At 37.1% G+C, this 5,031-nt stretch overlaps 1 pseudogene; it reads left to right on the forward strand.

Annotated features, from left to right (window-relative positions):
* The first annotated feature begins 3,829 nt into the window (after window positions 1–3,829).
* On the forward strand, window positions 3,830–4,731 carry LOC129238136 (putative nuclease HARBI1; annotated as a pseudogene).
* The last annotated feature ends 300 nt before the right edge of the window (window positions 4,732–5,031 follow it).

Raw genomic sequence — 5,031 nt, forward strand, 5'->3', positions numbered from 1 at the left:
TGCCTCCTATTCAATTGTAGTACGAAATCTTCTCTCCCAATTAAAATACGGAGTCATGTAGTCTGTGGAACCTGAGCTCCACTTTCCTATTGAGCTGTGTCCGAAGGTTCTGCAGGTGAATACCCGAGCAGCCACTAGCCTCCTCGCGGATTTCGCTACCAGGTTTTCCGCCATAAGGTCAATAGGTAGCATGCTGAGTATCATTTCCAGCGCCGCCGTTGGAGTGGTTTTCATCGCTCCTGTTATGCACAGAGCAGCGAGTCGTTGATTGAAATTCATAAGATTGCCATCAAAATACGTACACTTTTAAATTAGAACCTTTAGAAAAGTAAATATATAAAAAATAAATAATTGGCGCGTTTTGTTACCAAATCTCCTCCTATTTGTGGCTCCAAGCCGTACGGTTACGGCGGCCGCTTGCATACATACTTTCATTTTATGACCCATTCAATTTTAATGTTACAAAGTAAACGTTTGAAGTCATTCAAAAATCGCATTTATTTTTGACAATTTTTTTCGGATGTTTTATAGGGATGAAAATGTGGTAGAGTAGCGAAATTTTTTTTCAAAAATCAACGTGAATTTTGAGGCAGTTGAAATTTGCACTTTGTTATGCTAATATTGAATGAGCAATAAATTCGCATACCCGAAATTCTTCTAGAAATTCTGCATAATAAGTTTGAAAATTTTATGTAATTTTTTTATGTTTCATTTTTTTATTTTTACAAAGTTTGGAGCTGTGAGTTATACTCGTATGTTTTTTTTTTGTAGAATGCACTAAACTTTTATAAAAGCGAAAAAAAATAGTTAAAACTTGTTAATTCGACGCGCTACTATTATTATGCACACAAGTGTTTTCAAGCATATATTTTACTGTTACAAAAACGCACACAGACACACACATATATATATATATATATATATAAGTATATACATATATTTATAAATCTTGTATCTAAATCGTAGAATGCTTCCTTCGCCTCAGTTGCAGCAGCTACTTGCAACAATTCCCCTTCCAGCTGTTTTCGCCATTTCATACAATTTCATTGCATTTACCAAGTTTTACGCGCATCTAAGCCTCGGCTATTACTAATAGCATGCCCGTCTGCACTATATTCCCTACCTCTCTCCTCTCTCCCCTCTCCCCTCTCCCCTCTTTCGCAACCATTTTTAGTTAGACAACATCCTCCTTGGCTAAGGATTGCCACTTCAGTGGTGGCACTAACTGTTACAAGCACGGTTAGAGTGGCAGTGCCACAACCGCAACGTCAAGTGTGGCTATATCTGCAGTTTACAGTATTATGTATAGAGTTGTAGTTGTACATGTAGTCAGTGTGATGGCGATAATAGCTCTGAAATGTGGGTGGAGAGGGGTTGCTGAGGTATATGCGAGGCACAGTGAAAAGTTGCAACGAAAATAGCCAACAATATATCAACCGACATTTTCTATTGTAAGCATTTGATGGTATGCTATTGTCCTTGCCTTTGTTGTTATTGTTGATTTGCTATGTATGTGGGTATAGACTTGTAGTGGTAGTAGTTTGTGTACTTAAAGCAGAAGAGTGATTGCAGATGGAGGTCAATGTTGTGTACTTGTATCGTGCTGCTTATATATATATGTGTGTGTGTATGCGTATTAGTGAGTGGGTGAGTTTGTTGGTATGTGGCATTATTTGTCGCTGCCGGGGGAGTACCAAAATAGCTCGCTGGCATCTGCATAGTATCCTTGATATGGGGGTGTGTGTACAATATTTTTTCTCTTCGGCGAAATGCCTTTGAGCTGAAAAGCGTACAACTTAAGAAGGGGCAACTTCTTTTCTTTTTGAGATGTTTTTAGTTTCACTTTTTGACCAACAAAATTTGGTTGAGAAATTTTACTCAAGTTTATATAAAGTTTGAAGAGTTAAAGTTTATTTAAAGCAAAATTTTATTTTAATTTCAAAATCAGCGCAAGTATTAGAGAATATGTTGAATTAGAGAAATTTTTAATTTTAATACAGGGTGGCTGATGAAAGCCGCTACCAAAAAAAAATTGAATAACTTTTTTTCTTTTTAAGTTATCTGTTCCATTTTTGTTTTAATTTGCAGATTGATCTTTAAAATTTATTAAAATAGATAACTGGGACACGTAAACAAGAATTTGGATAGTCCGCCGCTATCACGCACTGGAGTCCGTAGTTTTGGTACAGAGAGAGTACAGGCGGATGTTTGGCGGCGATCCCCCGAGCAGATGGATCATAATGAGACTGGTGAATAATTTTGCTTAGCAAGGAACAGTCGCAAGAAGGCCTTATCATCGAAACCCACCAGTTCGGATGGAGGAAACGATCGCTGCTGTAGCTGCAGCTATACAAAGCAATCCAAGGGTTTCAACAAGAAGCTTATCTGCTCAACTTGGTGTCAGCCGACAGTCTTTGCAAACAGTAATGCACAAAGATTTAGACTTATTTCCCTACAATATTCAAATGGTTAACAAACTGAATGCAGCAGACTTGCCGATTCGCTTGCAATTTTGCCAGAAGATCCTGCAAATGGTGGAAGAAGACCAAAACATGTTAAACTGCCTTTTCATGTCTGATGAGGCCCATTTCGATTTAAACGGCAATGTGAACAAACAAAATTGTCGAATATGGAGTACTTCTGACCCACAGATACTCCACGAGACGGAATTGCATCCTCTTCGCGTGACAGTGTGGTGTGTGGTTTCTTCACGCTGTATTGTCGGGCCTTATTTTTTTGAAGAAAATGGTCACACCGTTACGGTTACTGGAGACCGTTATTTGAAAATGCTGAAAGAATTTTTCTATCCAGAACTACGCCGAAAGAGAATTCCTTTCAACTCTGTGTGGTTTCAACGAGATGGGGCAACGTCTCACATAGCCCAGACTGTTATGACAGAGTTGCGACGAAAATTTCCCAATAAACTGATTCAAGAAACTCCGAATTTCGTTGGCCCCCCAGGTCGCCTGACCTTACTGCACCTGACTTTTTCTTGTGGGGTTTATGTAAACAAGAAGCTTATAAAACAAAGCCAACAAATTTGGATGAACTAAAACAATCCATTCGGGCAACAATTGCGGCTATTCCTGTCGCAACTCTCAAAGCAGCAATGAACAACTTTTTAATAAGATGCCGCACTTGTGTCAACGAGCATGGGGGGCATTTAAATTCAATTATTTTTAAAACTAGTTAAGCTACATTTAATAAAATTGAATGACCTTCATTTTGAAAAAAAAAAAATAAATGAATTCCATACACTAAAAAAAAGTTATTTAAGTTTCTTAATGTAGCAAAATTCATCAGCCACCCTGTATTTTAATTTAATTTGTTTTGGGAATACCCAAACGCTCTTAGAATCTGCCCATCACTTCACTAAATTGGTTATGTGTAACAGCTTAACTTTTTTGTTCTAATATGAAATTAATAATAATTGTAAATGTCCCGTTTTAAGTATCTACAAATTAAGTGCCACCTAAACATGACTAAGCTTGTGAAATAATTAGCAAAATTCTTATTAAAAAAGTTAAAAAAGTTATGCCCGAATTCTGTAAGCAGTCTCAAGTCACTAATTAAGACTTTTCGTGGTGAAATTTGATTTTGAGACTATTTGCAATTCAGTAAGCAATCTCACGTCATTAGTCTCAAAAAAAAGTCACTAATTAGTGATCTACTTCTGAGCAGCTCATAAAACGAAAAATATAGAGGAGGAATTAATTATTTTATATACATATATTGCAAAAAACGCGCGAAAATGAAGCGAAGTAATATGTGTTGGGTAAAAATTTCTTAAGAACTCGAATAATTGTGCATTTATAGACGTTTTAGAAACATGCATAGACGGATTCTGGCAAGTTTACGCACCACGGAAGACCCATTCCTTCTGGAAGAAGACGTTTTCAGGAGGTTTTTTAGATTCCCGAAATCCTTCTGCTGGGAACTTATTCAAGATCTCAAACCACATGACAAGTTTGAGCGGAATTCGAGAATTGCATTTGAGCTTCGTGTGGGCTTGATATATTAATAGAAATACATAGGTATGCATTACAATATATTACTTTCAGTTTGTTTCAGTACTATATTTTCTGGCAAATGGCTCCTACCAAAACGTTATAGGAAACTGCCACTTCTCGGCAATGAGTCAACCAAGCGTGTCGAGATGTATTGAGCAAATTTGCAAACACTTTGAAATTAGTTTTCCCAATGCGGCGCAGCATTACAACAGCATGAACATGGTACAAAATATGCATTTGCACTATTTCAACGGCTTAAAATTTGCAGTTTCCTTAACAAATTCGGAATAAAAAGCGTCATAGGTGCTATTGACTGCAACATGTTGCAATACTTTCCCCGCAATCTTTAATCGCTGGAGTAGTACCTCATGAGTATATGAATCGCAAAGGATACTACAGCATTAATGTTGAAGCTGTGAGTCTAATTTTTCAAAATGTCAATGCACGATTCCCAGGATCATGTCATGACGCCGGTATATGGACAACTTCGCTGGTGAGAATCAAACTCATCAGGGAACACATTTTGGGAGCATTTAAATGGCTTTTAGGCGATTCAGGTTATCCTTTGGAGCCATAGCTACTAACACCAATAGCAACACTTTCTTCCGAAGAGATTTTCAATAAAACACATATAAAAGCAAGGAACACAATTGAGCGTGCCTTTGGAGTTATGAAATCACGATTTCGGTGTCTATCCAAAGAGCGCGTTCTCAGATATTAGCACAAAAATGCGGCAGCTATACACAATATGCTGCAAAGACGTGGCATATACGCTGATGAGGCCATGCCACCAGAAGACCCATTACCATGACCAGACAATAAGGTCAACGCACTTACACTTTAAAAGTTTTGTAAAAAATAAATTTTTTAAGCTTTATATAAACATCAAAAACTTTTTTATTTATAAGACTTTAAAACTAAATAATACAAAGCATTGATTTCGCTATCTCTATTTATTTTCACCATGATATTTGGTGAAATTCTTGTGGCTTTCCCTTACTGAATAGCAAAATCGTATCAA

The sequence above is a fragment of the Anastrepha obliqua genome, chromosome 2 (assembly GCF_027943255.1).
Source record: "Anastrepha obliqua isolate idAnaObli1 chromosome 2, idAnaObli1_1.0, whole genome shotgun sequence".
In the NCBI taxonomy this organism is placed as follows: Eukaryota; Metazoa; Arthropoda; class Insecta; order Diptera; family Tephritidae; genus Anastrepha; species Anastrepha obliqua.